General features: G+C 41.5%; 1 protein-coding gene across 2 annotated transcripts in view; it reads left to right on the forward strand.

Moving 5' to 3' along the window:
* The first annotated feature begins 24,924 nt into the window (after nt 1-24,924).
* The window catches only part of LOC120066051 (lissencephaly-1 homolog B-like), a 36,539-nt gene continuing 35,457 nt past the window's right edge, over nt 24,925-26,006 (forward strand). Inside the window, exon 1 of one of the 2 annotated variants that reach the window (XM_039017129.1) lies at nt 24,925-25,094. The gene's annotated coding sequence lies outside the window, so the exon portion shown is untranslated. Of the gene's footprint in view, nt 25,095-25,151; nt 25,214-26,006 lie in introns of those variants that run through there. The other variant, XM_039017131.1, reaches the window with a different exon arrangement.

The following is a 26,006-nucleotide window of genomic DNA, read 5'->3' on the forward strand; positions in this document are numbered from 1 at the left end:
TGTCTGTGTGGGTGGACCATTTCAGTTTGTCTTATACTACATAAGAATAAATGTATAGTTACAGTAACCTCAAAACATTTAATGGATATGTATCTAGTGCTTGGATAGTTTCATCTGACCACTGGCTTAATCCCATTCTTTAACTATTATTTTTGGTTGAGTTGGAGACATGACTCCAACATATCATTTGTTAACTTGTCAACAAGTTAATATGCTATTTATTGTGTTTCAAAAGTGATATTGAATTGTGTTTGGTTGTCAATGCAACCAAATATCAACATTTAAAGGAGATGTATCTTCTGCTTGGATAGGTCCATCAATGGCACTGATTAGTCTGGCTTTAATTCTAGTTTGTCTTCAAACTAATTATTGATATGTTGGATTCACGTCAATTGCTGTTGATGACTTTTGCAAATGCTATAGGCCAAAATAGCATCATTGATGATATACAGTGCATTCGGAAAGTATTCAGACCCCTTCACTTTTTCCACATTTGTTACGCTACAGCTTTATTCTAAAATTGATTAAATAGTTTTTGTCCCTCATCAGTCGGAACACAATACTCCATAATGATAAAGCAAAAACAGTTTTTTAGAAATGTTTCCAAATGTATAAAAAATAAATAACTGAAATATTCCATTTACATAAGTATTCAGACCCTTTACTCAGTACTTTGTTGAAGCACCTTTGGCAGCGAATACAGCATCGAGTCTTCTTGGGTATGACGCTACAAGCTTAGCACACCTGTTTTTGGGGCGTTTCTCCCATTCTTCTCTGAAGAATCTCTCAAGCTCTGTCAGGTTGGAGGGGGAGCATTGCTGCACAACTATTTTCAGGTCTCTCCAGAGATGTTCGATTGAGGTAATTCCGGGCTCTGGCTGGGCCACTCAAGGACATTCAGAGACTTGTCCTGAAGCCACTCCTGTGTTGTCTTGGCTGTGTGCTTATGGTAGTTGTCCTGTAGGAAGGTGAACCTTCACCCCAGTCTGAGGTCCTGAGCGCTCTGGAGCAGGTTTTCATCAAGGATCTCTCTGTACTTTGCTCTGTTCATCTTTCCCTCACATGTTGTGTTACCCGATCAGGAATGCTGTTAAATATAATAGATTTTAGGTTTGTATTATTATTATTTAATTTATGCAAAAGTCTTCATTTTACACATTCTGTCCTTGAGGTAAGGACCATATTGTGTTGGTTCTACTTGAGGATTCATTCAAACGCTGCATAGAATTTATTCACAACATAAATATTTAGCAGGACTCTTTCTGCTGTCAATAAAGGCATAACAAAGCATAACCAGAATTGTGTCTTGGGAAAAAGACACTGAAATAATAGACAAACACCTCTTGTAAGAACCAACTCTTTTCAATGCAAACGGACTCTAGGGGCTCTATTTTCAGCTGGTATTAAGCCAGAACAATTGTCAAACGCACATTTGTTTGAAATTTCAATCTGTTAAAGCCAGCACTCTTCTGTTTTCAAACCCTAGTGCCTGGATTGGTAATTTACCTGTTTTATATGAGCTCGCTTGCGCTAAGGTGGTAACTGTGGCAATATCTGAGGTGTGTCCTTAAAAATGTGTGCCAAAGTTTCAGGCAACGCTGGTGGGGATATTTACTCAAAGTAACAACACAGTCAAAGACTTAGTAACTTTGTTGTTATCACGGTCTGGTTACCTATAACTACAAACATAGTTAAGTTTTAGCGTTTTTACATATTTATTCACTTATTTCCGGATAGCTTCGGAACTACCCACAATGCACTATTTCTCAATGTCATATGGAGAACCGGTGCTACCTAGCTAGTTCCAGCTGGCTAACATTAGCGACTAGCTATGCTAGCATGTAATTACAGTCCAAACTGAGCTATTATGTACATTAACAAAGAAGAAACCAAATCTTAATCACCAAAGCTTTATTAAAAGATCAAGTTTGGGAGCATCATATTTTTATATATGTAGGCTATTGTACATTATTTTAGCAAGCTGCTGTTATTATTTTGGATGTGCATAAAACCCTGTCCATGCAGGCTATATATGCCCATGGAACGAGAGATTATATGATCCAGGGGATGTCACTCATATTTAGAAACATTTAAGTTATTTTCCTGTAACAATTGCTTGTTTTTAATTTCATTTGTTTAAAAAACAATCCCTTATAGGCTACCCTTACCCTACTATAATGAAAGCTGGTTCAACAGCAATGCACAGCAAACATTCAACCTCTAGCTGCGTACCCCCCTCTAGCACCAGGGTCAGCGCACTCTCAAATATTGTTTTTTGCCATTATTGTAAGCCTGCCACACACACACTATACGATACATTTATTAAGCATAAGAATGAGTGTAAGTTTTTGTCACTTCCCACAAGGTGGGTAGTGACAAAAGGCTCTTATAGGACCAGGCCACAAATAATAATAATCAATCATTTTGCTCTTTATTTAACCATCTTACATATAAACCTTATTTGGTCATCAACAATTGTGAATAACTCACCACAGGTTAATGAGAAGGGTGTGCTTGAAAGGATGCAGATAACTCTGCAATGTTGGGTTGTATTGGAGAGTCTCAGTCTTAAATCATTTTCCACACACAGTCTGTGCCTGTATTTAGTTTTCATGCTGGTGAGGGCCGAGAATCCACTATCACATACAGTTGAAGTCGGAAGTTTACATACACTTAGGTTGGAGTCATTAAAACTCGTTTTTCAACCACTCCACAAATTTCTTGTTAATTAACAAACTATAGTTTTGGCAAGTCGGTTAGGACATCTACTTTGTGCATGACACAAGTAATTTTTCCAACAATTGTTTACAGACAGATTATTTCACTTATAATTCACTGTATCACAATTCCAGTGGGTCAGTAGTTTACGTACACTAAGTTGACTGTGCCTTTAAACAGCTTGGAAAATTACAGAAAATTATGTCATGGCTTTAGAAGCTTCTGATAGACTAATTGACATAATTTGAGTCAATTGGAGGTGTACTTGTGTATGTATTTCAAGGCCTACCTTCAAACTCAGTGCCTCTTTACTTGACATCATGGGAAAATCAAAAGAAATCAGCCAAGACCTCAGAATTTTTGGGGGGGACCTCCACAAGTCTAGTTCATCCTTGGGAGCAATTTACAAATGCCTGAAAGTACCACGTTCATCTGTACATACAATAGTACGCAAGTATAAACACCATCGGACCATGCAGTCGTCATACCGCTCAGGAAGGAGACGCGTTCTGTCTCCTAGAGTTTAATGTACTTTGGTGTGAAAAGTGCAAATCAATCCCAGAACAACAGCAAAGGACCTTGTGAAGATGCTGGAGGAAACCTGTACAAAAGTATCTATTTCCACAGTAAAACAAGTCCTATATCAACATAACCTGAAAGGCCGCTCAGCAAGGAAGAAGCCACTGCTCCTAAACCGCCATAAAATATCCAGACTACGGTTTGCTACTGCACATGGGGACAAAGATCATACTTTTTGGAGAAATGTCCTCTGGTCTGATGAAACAAAAATAGAAATGTTTGGCCCATAATGACCATCGTTATGTTAGAAGGAAAAAGGGGGAGGCTTGCAAGCTGAAGAACACATCCCAACCGTGAAGCACGGGGGTGGCAGCATCATGTTGTGGGGGTGCTTTGCTGCAGGAGGGACTGGTGTACTTCACAAAATAGATGGCATCATGACGATGGAAAATTATGTGGATATATTGAAGCAACATCTCAAGACATCAGTCAGGAAGTTAAAGCTTGGTTGCAAATGCGTCTTCCAAATAGACAATGATCCCAAGCATTCTTCCAAAGCTGTGGCAAAATGGCTTAAGGACAACAAAGTCAAGGTATTGGAGAGGCCATCACAGAGCCCTGACCTCAATCCCATAGAAAATGTGTGGGTAGAACTGAAAAAGCGTGTGCGAGCAAGGAGGCCTACAAACCTGATTCAGTTACACCAGCTCTGTCCGGAGGAATGGGCCAAAATTCACCCAACTTATTGTGGGAAGCTTGTAGAAGGTTACCCCGAAATGTTTTACCCAAGTTAAACAATTTAAAGGCAATGCTACCAAATACTAATTGAGTGTATGTAAACTTCTGACCCACTGGGAATGTGATGAAAGAAATACAAGTAGAAATAAATCATTCTCTCTACTATTATTCTGACATTTCACATTCTTAAAATAAAGTGGTGATCCTAACTGACCTAAGACAGGGAATGTTTACTAGGATTAAATGTCAGGAATTGTGGAAAACTGAGTTTAAATGTATTTGGCTAAGGTGTATGTAAACTTCCGACGTCAACTGTAGGTACGTGGTTGCAAAGGACATCAGTGTCTTAACAGCTCAATTTGCCAAGGCAGGATACTCTGAGTGCAACCCAATCCAGAAATCTGGCATTGGCTTCTGATTAAATTCAATTTTCACAGAACCACTTGTTGCAATTTCGATAAGATATCGTGTTCAGATATCGGTGAGTGGACTGGAGGCAGGGCATGAAAGGGATAACGAATCTAGTTATTTGTGTCATCCGTTTCGGGAAATTACCTGCGTAATTGCGCACCTAACTCACTCAGGTGCTTCGCTATATCACATTTGACATTGTCCGTAAGCTTGAGTTCATTTGCACACAAAAAAAATCATACAATGATGGAAAGACTTGTGTGTTGTCCTTGTTAATGCAGACAGAGAAGAGCTCCAACTTCTTAATCATAGCCTCAATTTTGTCCCGCACATTGAATATAGTTGCGGAGAGTCCCTGTAATCCTAGATTCAGATCATTCAGGTGAGAAAAAACATCACCTAGATAGGCCAGTCAAGTGAAAATTATAGTCAGTTAAGAAAACTTTAAGCTCGTCTCTCAATTCAAAAAAACGTGTCAATACTTTGGCCCTTGATAACCAGCCCTTGATAACCACCCTTCTGTATGTTGTAAAAGCGTTACATTGTCGCTGCCCATTGCATAGTGCAGAAAATACACAAGAGTTCAGGGGCCTTGCTTTAACAACGTTAACCATTTTCACTGTACTGTCCAAAACATCTTTCAAGCTGTCAGGCATTCCCTTGGCAGCAAGAGCCTCTCGGTGGATGCTGCAGTGTACCCAAGTGGCATCGGGAGCAACTGCTTGCACGCGCAATACCCCTCCACTATGTCTCCCTGTCATGGCTTTTGTGCCATCAGTACAGATACCAACATGAGCAGCAGCTACGTTTGGCTACATACGGACCGTTAGTGGAATTCCCGCAAGAGAGTAACGGTTAATGTGATTGGGTGTTAATTATTTGACTAGGCTACCTATTTTTGACATTGTGCTGTTATTTCGCTGAACACTAGATGGTTTCATTTTATTTTTGGCAGTGAAACGAGGCTACTCAGGTGAGAAAAAAACCTCACCCAAATGTAAAGCCCCGTTGGAGAATATAAATGGACTGTTTTTTAAATGTGAAGAAATGTTTTTTTCCCCCAGTTTTTTTTCCATTATTATATAAAAAAAAAAAAAAAGAATCACATTTTTATTTGCCGCACCCGCGGCGGCATTGCGCGTACCCCCAGTTTGGGAATACCTGGCCTAGGCTATATCTTGCTTATTGAGAATGTGCCACACACATACAAAACAATTTACGGGAGCCTAGTGGTTAGAGCGTTGTGCTCGTGATCGAATCCCCAAGCTGACAAGGTAAAAATCTGTCGCTTCGTCCCTGAGCACGGCAGGTAACCCATTGTTCCCCAGGCGCCGAACACGTGAATGTCGATTATGGCAGCCCGCATTTAGTTGTACAACTGACTAGGTATCCCCCTTTCCCTTTTATTTGAGGAGAAGTGCAAAATGTAAAGAACTATACCCGTTGAAGCCAATTACAACAATGTTGACTGTCAACACTAATCATATTGAGCTGGATGTTATTTTTTTTTACTGTTGCTGTAACTCGTTATTGTAGTTTATACTATTTCAAATCAAATCAAATTGTATTTGTCACATGTGCCGAATACAACAGTTGTAATGCTTACATACAAGCCATTAACAAACAATGCAGTTTTAAGAAAAAATTAAAATAGAAATATAACAAATAATTAAGGAGCAACAATAAAACAACAGTAGTGAGGCTATATACAGGGGGTACAGAGTCAATGTGCGGGGGCACATCCTGGTAATATGTACATGTAGGTTGAGGTAAAGTGACTATGCATGGGAAATAAACAGAGTAGCAGCAGCGTAAAAATGGGGGGTGGGGTGGGGACAATACAAATAGTCCGGGTAACCATTTGATTAACTGTTCAAGAGTCTTATGGCTTGGGGGTAGAAGCTGTTAAGAAGCCTTTTTGACCTAGACTTGGAACTCCGGTACCACTTGCCGTGCGGTAGCAGAGACAACAGTCTATGACTAGGGTGGCTGGAGTCCTTTGCACTTTTTTGGGCCTTCTTCTAACACCGCCTGGTATAGAGGTCTTGGATGGCAGGAAGCTTGGTCCCAGTGATGTTCTGGACCGTACGCATTACCCTTTGTAGTGCCTTATGGTTGGAGGCCGAGCAGTTGCCATACCAGGCGGTGATGCAACCAGTCATGATGCTCTCGATGGTGTAGCTGTAGAACTTTTTGAGGATCTAAGGACTCATGCAAATCTTTTCAGTCTCCTGAGGGGGAATAGGCATTGTCGTGTCCTCTTCACGACTGTCTTGGTGTGTTTGGACCATGATAGGTTGTTGGTGATGTGGACACCAAGGAACTTGAAGCTCTCAACCTGCTCCACTACAGCCCCGTCAATGAGAATAGGGGCGTGCTCGCCCCTCCTTTTTCTGTAGTCCACAATCATCTCCTTTGTCTTGATCACGTTGAGGGAGAGGTGCCCCCAGCCGAAACCATCAATAACCTGCAGAACTTGAGACAACGACATGCCGTATCAAGCCAGTGAGGGGCCAAGCCCTCATCCCAACTATAATTTATTGATTGATCAAAAACCTGCCCTTTTGCGACACTGCAAGCTATTGCACTCATAATTCCTGCAGCGAAAATAGCTCAAATATTTCACTGAGTATTAAAGGGGCAGTTCAGTCAAAAACAGGATTTGCCTGCGTTTTATATATAATTCCACACAAAAAAATTATAATGCACTTCAACTGTAAGAGCTGTTTGAAAAGACTGCCTGAAATTACAGCTTGTTTGGCTGGGTGGAGTTTTTGAATCGCCTGGTGACATCAACAGGCAGTATAAGTTAAAAGACCAATAACAAAGAGAGTTCGCCCTCCTCTCTGCCAATAGGCTCCTACAATTAGGCCCCTCTCTCAGACCACTCCCAGACAGTTCTATTACAATTCTTGCTTGAGAAATTGCATTTTGCTAAGAAGCTTTTTCCCCCACCATTTTAATTTAAAACAATCACAGTAAAGTACTTAATTGTTACCCAGAAATAATGTCTAATATTGAGATGATATGGCTGCATTGGACCTTTTAACGTGTGGGTGTACTTGACATTTTCTAAGTGAACATCTCGTTTTTACAACATTTTGTATGCAGAAAGTTCTCAGGTACCATAATATCCTAAACCATCACTACGACTCTTCCTTTTTCATCACTCTCTTTCTTCTTTTCATCAGTTTAGTATTAGGTGCCAGTTGCCTCGTCATTCAGGGAACGTGTGTAGCCTACCTCCCAGTGATGGACAGCTGGAGTGTTTCTGAGAATGTGTCCCCAATGGCACCCTATTATCTATATAGTGCATTATTTTTGACGAATGTAGCACACTATATACAGTATAAGGAATACGGTGCCATTTAAGACTCAATCTCTGGATCAGTGTATAGATCTGTTATTAATACGGAGATATTGGGGTCACCCAGCTGAAGTAACCAGTTATTTTCTGATTGAGATCCATACTTTTGACCAGAGATCCAGTCAGAGCATATCTCACATAGTGTGAGCATTCAAATGTGTCTTTGGATCATAACCCTAGTCTTGTATCCTTGCTGTATAGTAGTGCCATGGTCTTGTTTTCCAGAGGGAAATATCTAAAGGCATACAACAACGGATTCATACATTCATAAATAAACAATAACAGATTAAATCCAAATGAAGTAAACAATTTCAATGAAACAATCCATGCTATCGTCATCTTGCACTCTGTATAGGCGGATCTGTCCTAGAAACATAATGTTACAGATTTTTTCCTTTTTGTCTAAACTGTGAGAATAAAGTACATCTTTGACATGGCATGTGATGTGTGTTGACATGGAATTTGATGTTTGTTGTTGTCACGTGTGCGCCCTCTCCGGCCTCTAGGTCACCAGGCTGCTCATTATGGCGCACACCTGTCACCATCATTACGCGCACCACGTCATCAGACTCACCTGGACTCTATCACTTCCCTGATTACCTTCCCTATATATGTCACTCCCTTTGGTTCCATTCCAATGCGTTATTGTTTCTGTTCCTATGTCGTGTGTGTGTGTGTGTGTGTGTGTGTGTGTGTGTGTGTGTGTGTGTGTGTGTGTGTGTGTGTGTGTGTGTGTGTGTGTGTGTGTGTGTGTGTGTGTGTGTGTGTGTGTGTGTGTGTGTGTGTGTGTGTGTGTGTGTGTGTGTGTGTGTGTGTGTGTGTGAACTCCCTGAACTTGCTTCCTGACTCTCAGTGCACATTGTTCGTTTTTTTTTATATTCATGATTAGTCACTTCAATTGGGCTACCATTTGAAGTCAAGGCGTTCAAGGTAAGTTCAGCTCAATCTATTTTCTACATAACCTCTCCCTTGTGGAACCTAAACTGAAGTGATGGCTTTGACATCACAATGGAATTAGAATCTTCAGATTGAGGCCTATGGTTCTGAGCCCTACTTCGGGGTGAGGACTGAGGTTTTTGGGGGAAATTTTCAATTCAGTAGAGGTCTGATCCTGATTTAGGAATGTTTGCCCTTCCTACACACTTCTCAGTATTTGGTATTCAGACTGACCTCATTGACGTAACGTTTTCTGCATGTGTCACTACCCTGCATGCTCTGAATAAATGTCCTTCAACCACTCAGTACATTCATCTTAAGCCATTCCTTTAAACGATGCAGGTTTTAGTTTGAAGTTGGTCGACAGACTAGAATATATCAAGAAAACAGGTTTGAATATTAGGGATCAATGAAAGAGAGCCTTCTAAATATATGCTTAATTCTGTTTCAGCATCAATCAGATTTAAAAAATCTTGTACATTATTTAGGTTAGGAAAGTATTTGACTCAAACAGGTTTGAGAGCCTTTACACACGAAAGAAAATGGTGGTGTGATTAGTTCTGGATATTGCCACATTCAGTTCTTCAACCCATGGTAATGTTGGAAGATTATTGTACATATCATTATAGCCTCGTCTATTGCCTGCACTGGAACTGTCAAGTATTTCAAACTGTTATGGCTTGGTCTGTGCTCCACTCATAACGATTTAATTAGCCTACATCTTGTTTTTTTATATTATCAACAGTTACTAATGATCCTCAGCAACAATCACACGGCTGTGATGTTTACAGAGGAAGAAAATAAGGTAAATTAAACAATTTAGGCTATACTAACAGTCAACTTCCAATTTGCTATGTGGTTATTAGGCCTACTGTTGAAAATCCTATTACCAGTCTGTTCAACCTCTCTTTCGTATCGTCTGAGATCTCTAAAGATTGGAAAGCTGCCGCAGTCATCCCCCTTTTCAAAGTGACACTCTAGACCCAAACTGTTAAAGACCTATATCCATCCTGCCCTGCCTTTCTAAACTCTTTGAAAGCCAAGTTAACAAACAGATCACTGCCCATTTCGAATCCCACCGTACCTTCTCCGCTGTGCAATCTGGTTTCCGAGCTGGTCACGGGTGCACCTCGGCCACGCTCAAGGTCCTAAACGATATCATAACCGCCATCGATAAGAGACAATACTGTGCAGCTGTCTTCATCGACCTGGCCAAGGCTTTCGACTGTCAATCACCACATTCTTATCGGCAGACTCAACAGCCTTGGTTTCTCAAATGACTGCCTCGCCTGGTTCACCAACTACTTCTCTGATAGAGTTCAGTGTGTCAAATCGGAGGGCCTGTTGTCCGGACCTCTGGCAGTCTCTATGGGGGTACCACAGGGTTCAATTCTTGGGCTGACTCTTTGCTCTGTATATATCAACGATTTCGCTCTTGCTGTGGGTGATTCCCTGATCCACCTCTACGCAGACGACACCATTCTGTATACATCTGGCCCTTTGGACCCTGTACTAAAAAACCTCCAGACGAGCTTCAATGCCATACAACACTCCTTCAGTGGCCTCCAACTGCTCTTAAACGCTAGTAAAACTTAATGCATGCTTTCAACCGATTGCTATCCGCCCGACTAGCATCACTACTCAGGAACGGTTCAGACTTAGAATATGTGGACAACTACAAATAACCAGGGTGTCTGGTTAGACTAAACTCTCCTTCCAGACTCACATTAAGCATCTCCAATCCAAAATTAAATCTAGAATCAGCTTCCTATTTCGCAACAAAGCCTCCTTCACACTCGCTGCCTAACATACCCTAGTAAAACTGACTATCCTACCAATCCTCGACTTTGGCAATGCCATTTACAAAATAGCCTCAACACTCTACTCAACAAATTGGATGCAGTATATCACAGTGCCATCCGTTTTGTCACAAGCCCCATATACCACCCACCACTGTGACCTGTTTGCTCTCGTCGGCTGGCCCTCGCTACATATTTGTCGCCAGACCCACTGGCTACAGGTCATCTGTCTTTGCTAGGTAAAGCCCCGCTTATCTCAGCTCACTGGTCACCATAACTACACCCACCCGTAGCACGCGCTCCAGCAGGTATCTCACTGGTCATCCCCTGAAGCCAACACCCCCTTTGGCTGCCTTTCCTTCCAGTTCTCTGCTGCCAATGACTGGAACAAATTATAAAAATCGCTGAAGCTGGAGACTTACATTTCCCTCACTAACTTTAAGCATCAGCTATCTGAGCAGCTTACCGATCGCTGCAGCTGTACACAACCCCTCTGTAAATAGCCCATCCAATCTACCTACCTCATCCCCATTCTGTTTTTTTTGCTCTTTTGCACCAGTATTTCTATTTGCACATCTATCACTCCAGTGTTAATCTACCTAAATTGTAATTACTTCGCTACTATGGCCGATTTATTGCCTTACCACCTCACGCCATTTGCACACACTGTATATAGACTTTTCTATTGTTATTGACTGTACATTTGTTTATCCCATGTGTAACTGTTTGTCGCTTTGCTTTATCTTGGCCAGGTCGCAGTTGTAAATGAGAACTTGTTCTCAACTGGCCTACCTGGTTAAATAAAGATAAAAATAAAATAGGCCTACTGATGGTCAATACTGATATTTGACATATAAATAGGAGACAGAAAGTCGGAAGACCCATTTCAAGTAGCTAGGCACACAGTACCAGTTGCAAGTTTGGACACCTACTCATTCAAGGGTTGATCTCTTTTTACTATTTTCTACATTGAGAATAATAGTGATGACGTCAACTATGAAGTAACACATTTGAAATCATGTATTAACCAAAAAAGGTTAAACAAATCAAAATATATTTCAGCTTCATAGTAGCCACCCTTTGCCTTGATGACAGCTTTGCACACTCAAACCCAGATTAGTCTGTCGGACTGCCTGATGGTGAAGCGTGATTCATCACTCCAGAAAATGCATTTCCTATGGCTGCGAGCTTTACACCACTCCAGCCAACGCTTGGCATTGCACTGGGTGATCTTAGGCTTGTGTGCGGCTGCTCGGCCATGGAAACCTATTTCATGAAGCTCCCAATGAACAGTTCTTGTGCTGACGTTTCTTCCAGGGACAGTTTAGAATTCGGTAGTGAGTGTTGCAAACGAGGACAGATATTTTTACACACTTCAGCACTCGGTGGTCCCGTATGGTGAGCTTGTGTGGCCTACCACTTTGTGGCTGAGCCGTTGTTGCTCCTAGACGTTTCCAGTTCACAATAACAGCCCTTACAATTGACCCAGGCAGCTCTAGCAGGGCAGAAATTTGATGAACTGACTTGTTGGAAAGGTTGCATCCTATGACGGTGCCACGTTGAAAGTCACTGAGCTCTTCAGTAAGGCCATTCTACTGCCAATGTTTGTCTATGGAGATTGCATGGCTGTGTGCTCAATTGTATACACCGTCAGCAACGGGTGTGGCTGAAATAGCTGAATCCACTCATTTGAATGGGTGTCCACATACTTTGGCAACGTAGTGTTTCATTTTTATATTGCTACTATGCAAATATGGTGGTGATCAAGGTCAGAATACAGCGTATCTGTGGCGATGCCTTCATTTAGTCCAGCTCCACCCAAAATGAGTAGCTTGCAATTATCACGCTTAAGGTCGGAATGTGCATAAAGGGAAGTACATTCCATTTACATGTGCATAACTCAGGTCGGAATCACAGCCCTGGTGCAGACAAACTGTCCAAATCCTCTGTTAAACATTTAAACAAACCATCAATGCTAGGCAGGGTAACTGTAGCAGGCATGTCGGTCTGAACAATCTGAAATCAATTTGTGGAGGATTTAGAGGCCTCGCCTGTGAGTGAATGTTGAGTTGACAGACTGGTCAACCATTTCCTGCCAGGGAGAATTACTTTAGCTGCTTTAAAGGGAATTAAACAGGCAGGAACACAGTGCAATGGTAACACAGTTGTATGCCAACAGTGCTGTAGTCCTATAGCATCCTCTGAAGGATATTTTAGGGACTACAGTGAACCATGTAGTCTTCTACATTGACCAACTCAAAAGTACTTTTTTTTAACCAATGTTTAAACTAACTTCATAACCAGAAGTTTATATTAAACTTTTTTCCCCTCCTGTTTAAGGCACACTGAGAAACATATTAAATATACTTCAATTTCACTTTTATTGATTTAATTCATGAGTTAAAATCATATGGCTATAAATGAGTGGTTCCTCATTCCCCCCTCCCTAGCACTGAAGTTCAGCCTTCACACTGCTAATTGATGATTCCCTGAGTAAAAACTCTGTCCAAAGTATGCAAAACAAATCACAATGGTGATCACAAAATAAAACCCTGCAGATGAGCGACGCTATTGGTGTTGCTGGGGTAAAGCAAGACCACTAGCATCGGCCCACAGCCTCTCCGTCCTCTACAGTATTCCCACTCCGTCTCTGCTCTCAGGATGGTGGCCTGAGCCCCTGCTGCCAGGATGGTGGCCTGAGCCCCTGCTGCCATCACCACCTGTCTGTGGAGCAGGTAGCGCTCACGTCCGTTAAACCGGTACACCTCCAGCCTCCTTTGCCTGGGGGTCCTCCAGAACACCCTCCCACCTCAGGCTCTCCTTGGCCTGAGCACTGACGACCCCCTCAGAGGATGGCGCCAATGGAGGCACTCTTCTCTGACACAAAGACATTTTTGTCATGTCTTTGTGCATTCATCTCCTCCTGCTGTCCCGTTGCCCTTGGTCAGCTGGTCTTCTGACCCGACGGGGCAGCGTTGGGGTGATGGTAGTGCAGTCTGGGGTTTCTCTGTGGGACAATGGTAAAGCAGATAAGATTACTGGCCACAACTCAATAGGCTACTGCAGTGTGACAAGGTGCACTGCATCCAGCTATCAATTGCTTCCCAAATGGCACTACTTTTGACCAGAGCCCTATGGGAATGGGGCCATTTGGGACAGTCTTGTATGTGGTAGGAGGGGAAAGAGCTTGAGCTAATGGATTAGTTGACCCTAATGGGGCCTCATGACACTGGTGCTTTCATCTCTACAGGGACACCTGATCCCAAAACACTTGCATTGTTCAGCTCCTCAGCAGAGTTGAGGTCAGGACTAGGGTAGGGAGACCTGTACTAAATGATAGATTGGTGTGGATCATGTGGTAAAGGCAACGTCAAGGTTGTGAGTTTTTACTCCCCACAGGGATCACATACTAAACATTTATTCACTCAAGTGTCATGTATAGGCCTATATTGTATTCATTCATAATACTATCTTTTAAAATGCAATGTGTCATTATAATGAACCAAAATCATTGTACAGTAGTGTTAAAAAAAAAAATCACAAACCTGTCTTCTGAAGTCAGGAGTGCTGGAATGTCCTGACACATCTGTTTTCTTTGCTGCTGGCGTCCTTCTCTTTGGTCTCCATGTTTGCGGGCAGCAGTGGAGGTTAGTCTTTATTCACAGAACACATGCTCCCATCACCTGAGTACAGGTTGTATCGGGGGGACGTAACATAGTGAATTTCCATCTGAGAGACTCAAATTAGTATGATATGTTAGGTTTCACATGGTATATATTGTGTGGATGTACATACAGTCAAGTCGGACTTTACATTCACTCAGGTTGGCGTGAATAAAACTCGTTTTTCAACCACTCCACAGATTTCTTGTTAACAAACTATAGTTTTGGCAAGTCGGTTAGGACTTCTACTTTGCATGACACAAGTCATTTTTCCAACAATTGTTTACAGATAGATTATTTCACTTATAATTCACTGTATCACAATTCCAGTGGGTCAGAAGTTTACATACACTAAGTTTACTGTGCCTTTATACAGCTTGGAAAATTCCAGAAATTGATGTCATGGCTTCTGATAGGCTAATTGACATAATTTGAGTGAATTGGAGGTGTACCTGTGGATGTATTTCAAGGTCTACCTTCAAACTCAGTGCCTCTTTGCTTGACATCATGGGGAAATCAAAATAAATCAGCCAAGACCTCAGAAAAGAAATTGTAGACCTCCACAAGTCTGGTTCATCCTTGGGCGCAATTTCCAAACGTCTGAAGGTACCATGTTCATCTGTACATACAATAGTACGCAAGTACAAACACAATGGGACCATGCAGCTGTCATACTGCTCAGGAAGGAGACGCGTTCTGTCTCCTAGAGATGAACGTACTTTGGTGTGACAAGTGCAAATCAATCCCAAACAGCAAAGGACCTTGTGAAGATGCTGGAGGAAACGGGTACAAAAGTATCTATATCCACTGTAAAACGAGTCCTATATCAACAACCTAAAAGGCTGCTCAGCATGAAGAAGCCACTGCTCCAAGTCAGACGACGGTTTGCAACTGCACATGGGGACAAAGATTGTACTTTTTGGAGAAATGTCCTCTGGTCTGAAACAAATAGAATTGTTTGGCCATAATGACCATAGTTATGTTTGGAGGAAAAAGGGGGAGGCTTGCAAGCTGAAGAACACCATCCCAACCGTAAAGCACGGGGGTGGCAGCATCATGTTGAGGGGGTGCTTTGCTGCAGGAGGGACTGGTGCACTTTACAAAATAGATGACATCATGAGGCAGGAAAATTGTGGATATATTGTAGCAACATCTCAAGACCTCAGTGAGGAAGTTAAAGCTTGATTGCAAATGGGTCTTCCAAATGGACAATGATCCCAAGCATTCTTCCACGTTGTGGCAAAATGGCTTAAAGACAAAAAAGTCAAGGTATTGGAGTGGCCATCACAAAGCCCTGACCTAAATCCTATAGAAAATGTGTGGGCAGAACTGAAAAAGCATGTGCAAGCAAGGAGGCCTACAAACCTAACTCAGTTACACCAGCTCTGTCAGCAGGAATGGGCCAAAATTCACCCAACTTATTGTGGACGGTTACCCGAAACGATTGACCCAAGTTAAACCATTTAAAGGCAATGCTACCAAATACTAATTGAGTGTCTAAACTTCTGACCCACTGGCAATGGGGTGAGAAATAAAAGCTGAAATAATTCTCTACTATTCTGACATTTCACATTCTTAAAATAAAGTGGTGATCTTTACTGACCTAAGACAGGGAATTTTTAATAGGATTAAATGTCATGAATTGTGACACTGAGTTGAAATGTATTTGGCTAAGGTGTATGTACACTATACAGTTGAAGTTTGGACACCCCTTCAAATTAGTGGATTTGGCTATTTCAGACACCTTTTGCTGACGGGTGTATAAAATCGACCACACAGCCATACAATCTCCATAGCCACATTGGCAGTAAAATGGCTTTACTGACGAGCTCAGTGACTTTCAACGGGACACCGTCATAGGATGTGAGCTTTCCAACAAGTCAGTTCATCAAATTTCTTCCCTGCTAGAGCTACCCCGGTCAACTGTACAGTGGTTCCTCTAAAAGTTGCGGCACACCCTGCGTGCTGCTGCATTTTGTGGCACGTCATTTAATTCTCAGCCACTTCTGTTATTGCTAGTTTGACCACCAGAGGGCAACTTTGAGAAGCATTTGATAGAATTCCGTATTGGCATTACATGGCATTACCAGGGAATAACTGGTATATTGGCTTGATTGTAAGAAATTTGGCTTAATTTGATTTATTATGGTGTTTCCATTCAGGGAAATTGTCAGTTTGTAAATTCAGACCGTTTCGCTCTCGGAGCGCACACTGGACGTTCGGGCCGAGGAGGGGTTGTAAATTTTTTTTTTTTTAAGTGTTTTGGCCTTACAACAGCAGTCACCCAAGCTAATGTTGGCTAGCTACTTCCAGACACAAATTAAACCACTCTGACCATTTTACTCGCCCTAGCAGAGCTGGTAAGGCAGTTTGTGTTAACCAGAGCGTTGGTGACTAATAGGCTAACCACACTGCTCGCGTCGCGTGAGCGTTGCAAAAATAAATGTAGAAATCCATGTTATTAAATTAATGCACCCACACTGCTCGTGCGCGCCAACAAGCGTCTGCATTGCCAAGGGCTAAAATAGAACTCCTTTCTGTTTCTGACGCAGATCGCGCTGTAAGTCCTGCGTCTTCCATCTCCTCATTGGTTTATAGAAGCTGGTACCCACGTGCCATCTCCTCATTGGTTATACCCACGTGGGTGATTGAAAGACTAAATGTTTTGCCGGTTGTTGTGGTAAGTGTCGATGCCAATCACCATAAGTTCAAAGATGAAAAAGCCTGGAAGGAGGAGAGATGACGAAAGGATTTGGTTGACTGTTTTATGTGGATCAATTGTCGGAGTAGAGGACCTTGTGCATTTCAGGTAAAATAACAACTCAATGTTTATATCACAGGACAAAATAGCTAGCAACAGCAAGCTAGTTAAATAGGACAAATTAGCTAGCTAGCTAAATTGCCGTACATGTGTTAATGCTTTTTGACCTGTCCCCAAATAAAAATGACTGTTTAATCTAAAGCAGCAGATGTCATATCTCAGTTATTGTTTTCATATCTATAAAAAATAGCGGTTCTCTTTCAGAGCGAGCTGATCAAGGGGTCAAATGTAGATATTGGCAGATATTCACTGTCCAAGGTACAGGCCGTGGAAGCTTTATTGCTGACAAGTGTCCATAACGGGGGTAATTAAACTGTTCTGTTCTTTTTCTCCAACTCTGCCTGTCTTGTTGTACATGGAACCTGTCTCGCATGCATTAATTAAAAAACCCTTAAGATGTCAGCTGCTAATTTTCAGACTTACAACACACAAACACAGCCATTTTCACTGGACTATCTGTTGCTGCCAAGTCATGATTTCCCTGCGGTTTAGCCTTGCAATAGCCAAGTGGAGACACATAGCCCTCTATTTAAATGTTTCAGGTACACTCCGATAGGTGTCTGCGTCACATACGGTATCTTCTATTGACGTCATCTTCTATTTGTCCTGATGTGTCTGTTTTTCAGCTTAAAGTACTCTGTAGCCACTTAGTGTGGACACTAGGTGAGACCACAAGTCTCTCTCCTTCACGTCATCCCTCGCCCCTTCTCCCTAAATCGTCTAGGTTATAGCAGCTGTTTTGGTGAACCCCTCCTGCATCTGAACTGGCTGACAGAGGGCACAGCATGCTCATAGGTGAGGTCACTTGGTCGGGTCAACAGGAAGTTTTAAAGATTCTTTACATTGAAATACAGAGATGTAGTAGTCCCAGAGTTAATGATCCAATGTAAGTTTTGCATTTCACCTCCTGATGATTATGATGACTGACCGTGTTAGAATAAAAAAAGGCTTAATCATGCTATCTCTCTATCCATCTGTCTCTCGTCTGCAGGTATGTTTTGATGTGAGAGAGGAAGCCAGTCCCATCATTGCCACCTCACCCGCTCTTAAGATAACCTTCGGGCCAACTGGGAGCCCATGGCTGGTTAGGAGACACCGCAATTGTGATGAACTGAAAATATTAGGGTAGCACTGTAATTCATTGAACATATGCTGTCTGCTGCTGTTCTTATCTCTCCCCACCGCGTCGTCCTCGTTTTATAATACACACCATATGTGCATTGAGGTACAGATTGAACTTGTATTTATAATATTACAATTATAATTCATTTATGTATTTATAACACCTGGATAATGAACTTCTTTCAATAAAGCGTTTCACATTCTCCCCTGGTTGAAATGAAGTATCTCATTGAAATGCTATCCTGTGTCAGATTAATGCAGCTGAATGGAGTTAGATATGCATAGATTGATTTGTAATTCATATATACAGAAAACAATTATGTTTCTAGTCTATTGCATCGTTACAATGTGTAATTGTTCTGGGAGCAGGAGTGGTAAACACTGTGTGTAATTGTAATACATACATGCAGACACAGCATCATTACAATACGGGAGTTTGATATGACTGAAAGAATGTCTCATATTCATACCTGAACCGCACCTTTATTTGCTAAGGAAGAGTACATGATCAGTGAAAATATTCAATGTACCGGCTACAATGTGGGAATCTCATGCGTGGTAATAACTACAGTACATGTATAAAGGACTTGCATCCTTGGCATAAAGTTATTATATTCTAATCTATCCGTAGGCTTCATTAATGCCATTCAGACTTGAAGTTGATACAACTATGATAGCTGAGGATTAGGTTCTGAACTAATATTCACACCAATCTAACGTTTTACAGATCGGCTACGTACTGTAGCTAGCTACACATCCATAGGCAGTTATTTTTATCCTCCACTACACAATAAGCAAGTAAATAGTTAGCTATGTTACTTCAGCTGCATTGCAAGAAAAGCTTACACAATTGTACATTCAATTTGCAGTAAATTCTTTAGCTAGCTAGATTCTTTACATCCACTGTTTCACAAGACAGGCTGGTTTTCGAGTCCCTAAAACACATGAATTCTAACACTAGCTAGTCAGCTAACTTGCTAAATGGAGGTTTTCAATAACTTTATGACAAAATATGCACAAACGTCTCTACATTAACTAACATATTCCTCTCAATTGTACTTTTTTTTGTTGCTTAACTCGACATAACGTACATTTAGTTCCGCCGTAATGTTTTGTCAGCCATCTTTGAACGCCGCAAGGGTGGCTCGCATCAAAATTTGTCATTGGAACCACTGGTCATATAAAAACCTTAACACTCATTATGCATTTGGGTCCCAACTACCCCTTGTAGTGGTCTGGAGCAATGAAGCCGTGACGCTGGGTACCTCTAAGTCCCGTGGCGCATGCTCGCAAGTTCTAAAGGAGGAACCACTAAGTGCTGTTATTGTGAAGTGGAAACGTCTAGGAGCAACAACGGCTCAGCTACGAAGTGATAGGCCACACAAGCTCACAGAACGGGAGTGCTGAAGCACATAAAAATCATCTGTCCTCAGTTGCAACATTCACTACCTAGTTCCAAACTGCCTCTGGAAGCAACATCAGCACAAGAACTGTTCGTCGGGAGTCGAGCAGCCGCACACAAGCATAAAATCACCATGCGCAATGCCAAGTGTCGGCTGGAGTGGTGTTAAGCTCGCCGCCATTGGACTCTGGAGCAGTGGAAACGGGTTCTCTGGAGTGATGAATCACGCCTCACCATCTGGCAGTCCGACGGATGCCACCTACCCGAATGCATAGTGCCAACTGTATAGTTTGGTGGAAGAATAATGGCCTGGGGCTGTTTTTCATGATTCGGTCTAAGCCCCTTGGTTTCAGTGAAGGGAAAGCTTAATGCTACAGCATACAATGACATTCTAGACAATACTGTGCTCCCAATTTTGTGGCAACAGTTTGGGAAAGGCCCTTTCCTGTTTCAGCGTGATAATGCCCCTGTGCACAAAGCAAGGTCCATACGGAAATGGTTTGTTGAGATCGGTGTGGAAGAACTTGACTGGCTTGCACAGAGCCCTGACCTCAACCCCATCTAACACCTTTGGGATGAATTAGCCAGGCCTAATCGCCCAACATCAGTGCCTGACCTCACTAAAGTTCTTGTGGCTGAATGGAAGAAAGTCCCTGCAGCAATGCTCCAACATCCTAGTGGAAGGCCTTCCCAGAAGAGTGGAGGCTGTTATTACAGCAAAGGGGGGACCATCTCCATTTTAATGCTCATGATTTTGAAATTAGATGTTTGACGAGCAGGTGTCCATATACGTTTTGTCATGTAGTGTATGTTATGAATTACAATACGTATGATATTTTATGAATTGCAATTCATACAATATGTTACGAGTTTGCAAAACGTATATTTGACTAATTCCAATTTGTTTTGGCTAACGTTAGCTAGGTATCTAGGTGGCTAACGTTAGCTAGGGTTAGGGTTAGGAGTTAGGTTAAAGGGTTAGCTAAGTAGTTGCAAAGTTCCTAATTAGCTAAAATGCTAAAGTTGTCCGTGATGAGATTCGAACACGCAACCTTTGAGTTGCTAAATGTTCGCATTATACGCCTACCCATATATTTGAGATTCAAATATAGATTTGTTTAACACATTTTTTGGTTACTACATGATTTCATATGTGTTTTTGTCTTCACTATTATTCTACAATGTAGAAAATAGTAAAAATAAAGCAAAACCCTGGAATTAGTAGGTGTGTCCAAACTTCTGACTGGTACTGTATATACAGTGGGGAGAACAAGTATTTGATACACTGCCGATTTTGCAGGTTTTCCTACTTACAAAGCATGTAGAGGTCTGTAATGTTTTATCATAGGTACACTTCAACTGTGAGAGACGGAATCTAAAACAAAAATCCAGAAAATCACATTGTATGATTTTTAAGTAATTCATTTGCATTTTATTGCATGACATAAGTATTTGATCACCTACCAACCAGTAAGAATTCCGGCTCTCACAGACCTGTTCATTTTTCTTTAAGAAGCCCTCCTGTTCTCCACTCATTACCTGTATTAACTGCACCTGTTTGAACTCGTTACCTGTATAAAAGACACCTGTCCACACACTCAATCAAACAGACTCCAACCTCTCCACAATGCCCAAGACCAGAGAGCTGTGTAAGGACATCAGGGATAAGATTGTAGACCTGCACAAGGTTGGGATGGGCTACAGGACAATAGGCAAGCAGCTTGGTGAGAAGGCAACAACTGTTGGCGCAATTATTAGAAAATGGAAGAAGTTCAAGATGACGGTCAATCACCCTCGGTCTGGGGCTCCATGCAAAATCTCACCTCGTGGGGCATCAATGATCATGAGGAAGGTGAGGGATCAGCCCAGAACTACACGGCAGGACCTGGTCAATGACCTGAAGAGAGCTGGGACCACAGTCTCAAAGAAAACCATTAGTAACACACTACGCCGTCATGGATTAAAATCCTGTCTGAAGTTTGCCAATGACCATCTGGATGATCCAGAGGAGGAATGGGAGAAGGTCATATGGTCTGATGAGACAAAAATAGAGCTTTTTGGTCTAAACTCCACTCGCCGTGTTTGGAGGAAGAAGAAGGATGAGTACAACCCCAAGAACACCATCCCAACCGTGAAGCATGGAGGTGGAAACATATTTCTTTGGGAATGCTTTTCTGCAAAGGGGACAGGACGACTGCACCGTATTGAGGGGAGAAAGGATGGGGCCATGTATCGCGAGATCTTGGCCAACAACCTCCTTCCCTCAGTAAGAGCATTGAAGATGGGTCGTGGCTGGGTCTTCCAGCATGACAACGACCCGAAACACACAGCCAGGGCAACTAAGGAGTGGCTCCGTAAGAAGCATCTCAAGGTCCTGGAGTGGCCTAGCCGTTCTCCAGACCTGAACCCAATAGAAAATCTTTGGAGGGAGCTGAAAGTCCGTATTGCCCAGCGACAGCCCCGAAACCTGAAGGATCTGGAGAAGGTCTGTATGGAGGAGTGGGCCAAAATCCCTGCTGCAGTGTGTGCAAACCTGGTCAAGAACTACAGGAAACGTATGATCTCTGTAATTGCAAACAAAGGTTTCTGTACCAACTATTAAGTTCTGCTTTTCTGATGTATCAAATACTATGTCATGCAATAAAATGCAAATTAATTACTTAAAAATCATACAATGTGATTTTCTGGATTTTTGATTCCGTCTCTCACAGTTGAAGTGTACCTATGATAAAAATTACAGACCTCTACATGCTTTGTAAGTAGGAAAACCTGCAAAATCAGCAGTGTATCAAATACTTGTTCTCCCCACTGTATGTATGGGGGATACAACCATCCCAGCTCTGCAGATTTTACTGCGAAGAGACAGAATCATTAGATCATTTATTTTGCTACTGTCAATACAGTAGCTTGTTTTTGGTCGCAGGTTTAGGAATGGCTGAAGAATTGCAACATTTACCTGGAGCTAACTCTGCAAATAGCACTGCTGGTGATTTGAAAAGTCATAGTCAATCGATCAAAAATATACTAATACTTTTAGCAAAAAAAAATGTATCTTTTAATTTACAATCTGTAAAAACTGAGAATAGAAAAGTTTAAAAACGTTTTTTAAACAGCACAGTTGAGATATATATGGCAAATAGAAATCAATTGGAAATGACGCAGACAATTACATTGATGAAAGCCACAATCTATATGCAATATTAAAGCGGATTTTTCTTCACTGCCTCAGCATACGACATCTTCTGCACAACTCTGACCTTGACCACCTCAACCTGCCTCTCCTGCACTGGACACCTCCGATCCCCAGCAACATGGGCACCCCTACAGTTGACACACCATTTTTCCCCCACAGAAACTACACATTCCTCTGTCCCATGTCCTCCTGCACACTTCCCACATCTTGGATTCTCCCTCCTACACACTGCTGCAACATGCTCATAAACGTGACACCTATAACACAGCAGTGGTTTCGGAACAAAAGCACTAACAGCATAACTCATATATCCTAACATAACTTTGTCAGGTAAAAACTCGCAAAAAATAAATAAATAGAATCTGTCACCACTCTCCTCACCGGGTCTGCGTCGCACCAAACGGCAAGCATCACCAACACCAGGAATATTCAACTTAAATTGTTCCACCTTCACACTTAACGCTACCCCCGAAATCACTCCCTTCAATGGTGCCTTAAGCGCAAAGCAAGATACAGGTCTATCCTTAAATTGCATCACAGAGCGCCTGATCCCTCTGATCTGAAGAAACACAAAAGTCCACTTCGGGTTACCTTCACCGACTCAACAGCACCCACCAATTTTTGCAACCAACCTGAAACCACCCATGGATAGCCAAAAGCAGTGGTGGAAAAAGTACTAAAATCTCATACTTGAGTAAAAGTAAAAAATACCGTCATAGAAAATGAGTCAAGTGAAAGTCACCCAGTAAAATACTACTTAAGTAAAAGTCTAAAAGTAGTTTGTTTTAAATATGCTTGAGTATTAAAAGTAAATGTAGCTACTGAAATATACTTAAGTATTAAAAGTATGAATAATAAAAATTCAATTATAATGCAAACAAGACGGCACACTTTTTCTTTTCTTTTTCGTATTTACGGATAGCCAGGGTCACACTCCAACACTCAGACATAATTCAAAAACAAAGCATTTGTGTTTAGTGAGTCCGCCAGATCAGATGCAGTAGGGATGACCAGGGATGTTCTTTTGATACGTGTACAAACTGGACCATTTTCTGTCCTGCTAAGCATTCAAAATGTAACAAGTACTTTTGGGTGTCAGGGAAAATGTATGGAGTAAAAAGTACATAATTTTATTTAGGAATGTAGTGAAGTAAAAGTAGTGAAATATAAATAGTAAAGTATAGATACAACAACTACTTAAGTAGTACTTTAAAGTACTTTACACCACTGGCCAAAAGGCCTGGTTCCACCCTCTTCAAAAATATCACTCACACTGGACCAAACTTATCTTTATCATAACCATGTCCTTAAACCAAATACCTGAATCCTTCTGAAAATATTCAACTTCTCCAAGCCGAAATCTCATTTTAGCCTCCTCGAGAGACATGCTAAATCCAGTAGTCCCTCCACCTTTAACACTAGTTCAACACTACGGCTCCAGTGCTGTTGTCACTAGTTACCACAGCAACAAAGTCAAAATTGGCTTTATCGTAAAAATGTATGATTAAAAAAAATTGCGGTTTTAATTTGCGGTTTGGCATACGATTAGCAGTGTGGTTAAGGTTAGGTTTAAAATCAGATTTTAAGACGATCAATTGTAGAATTGGTAGGGTTAATGCCTTTGTGGCTGTGGTAACTAGTTACGACCCTGTGATGTGGGAAGTAACCGCCTATTATTTGATTGATGGAAAAATTCAGCCAATGGTTGCAGCAATAGGCGGCTGTGATTTTGTCAGAGGGAATTTATTGGCCAGGAGTAAAACATCCTGCACCCAGAGCCATCGTGTATTTACTACTGCAGACAGATTACAAGCAAAAGCATGTGTTACAGCTGTGCAAACCCCGGATTTACAACCACAAACCATTTTGGCACAAATTAGACGTTACATTTGTCAACTCCGAGCTTCCAGATTCGGCATGGGCAAATCTTTTTTATTCACAGAAGATCCACAATTGAGTTGAATGCTTGCAAATGTGAAATTACATTTTTCACACATCATGATACAAGGTTATGAAATTAAATTACACATTTGCGAATTATGATACAAACTTGCAAAATGAACTAACACATTTGTTTATCGTATTTGCAACTACGAATCTCAATGTGCGACCACGAAATTCAACATACAAATGTGCGTACTTTTAGTATCCAATGTCCCAAACCTTTCCCTTCAGGACAATTTCGTTTAAACTGGACGTGCGCGCCGGGCTGTCAGCCCATGCGCGTACCCGCGGTCCGGAGGCGGTAGTGATACCTCACTGGTACTGACTTACTAAAATAAAGGAGGAGAAAACAAGATAGATGTCCTATCACCCAGCAGGGTCTAAGCAAAAACAAAACATTTGATCGCCTTTTTTTATTATTATTGCAGAACAAGGACTATGAGACAGATCATACATAGAAGGGTGAGTTGATCTTGTTTTGCCATAAAACGAAGCGGTAATGATTACGATGTGGCTGCATTTTTTTTTTTTCGCCTCCCGTCTGTCTCAAAATGGCGAAGAGGCTGTTACAGCAACATAAGGTTGGGAAATTGATTCTTGTAACTAGATAATGTCATGATCTTGCTCTGATACCTTTGTTATGTTGCCTCACAGTGCATGTTTTGCCCATGGCATTTGCATCGAGTTTGTTTACATGGCACGTTAGCTTCAAGGATTTTAAACATTGCTATTTAGCGTTAGCAATTACCACGGTTCAATTGGTTCACTTTAATGGTCGGAAGGTGGAATGATTGATTAAAATCGCATAACTATAACGTTACCTAGTTATGTAAGTTATGTTGAGACAAATGTCATGTTTGACAAGAGGACTTTGGTAATAAAATGCTAACGAACCAGCTGCATTACGTTAGCCAACCCGTTAGGTAGCTAGTTAGTTAGCTGGAAGGGCGTGTTAATTGGTCATTGCTGCAACCTTGTCCCAGGTTGCTGGCTGGATAGCTAACGTTAGCTGTTAAAATTCCTTCAATGCTAGTTATATCATATAATGTTAAATTGGCTAAACCACATATTTTAGTCTCACCTTTGCAGTAATGTAAATGTTTAATCTTGCTAAGGAGTTGCCGACTTATGTAACGTTAACCACTAACGTTAGCTACCTAGCTAGCCTTTTGGAAAGTTAGCTAACTTAAACTCACCCCATTCCGTACAAATGTGCACAACCGCAACATTCAAACGAGGGTACAAAGAAAACGAATGGGACTGTGTTGACTTCAAAATCGGGGGTGTGAACTACGTTTCTATTCAAAAGTTGATCGACATGGTAATGGCTCTATAGTATTGGAGAAAAGTTGAAAAAATTGACCCTCTGCATAA

Source organism: Salvelinus namaycush, chromosome 21 (assembly GCF_016432855.1).
Source record: "Salvelinus namaycush isolate Seneca chromosome 21, SaNama_1.0, whole genome shotgun sequence".
Classification (NCBI taxonomy): domain Eukaryota; kingdom Metazoa; phylum Chordata; class Actinopteri; order Salmoniformes; family Salmonidae; genus Salvelinus; species Salvelinus namaycush.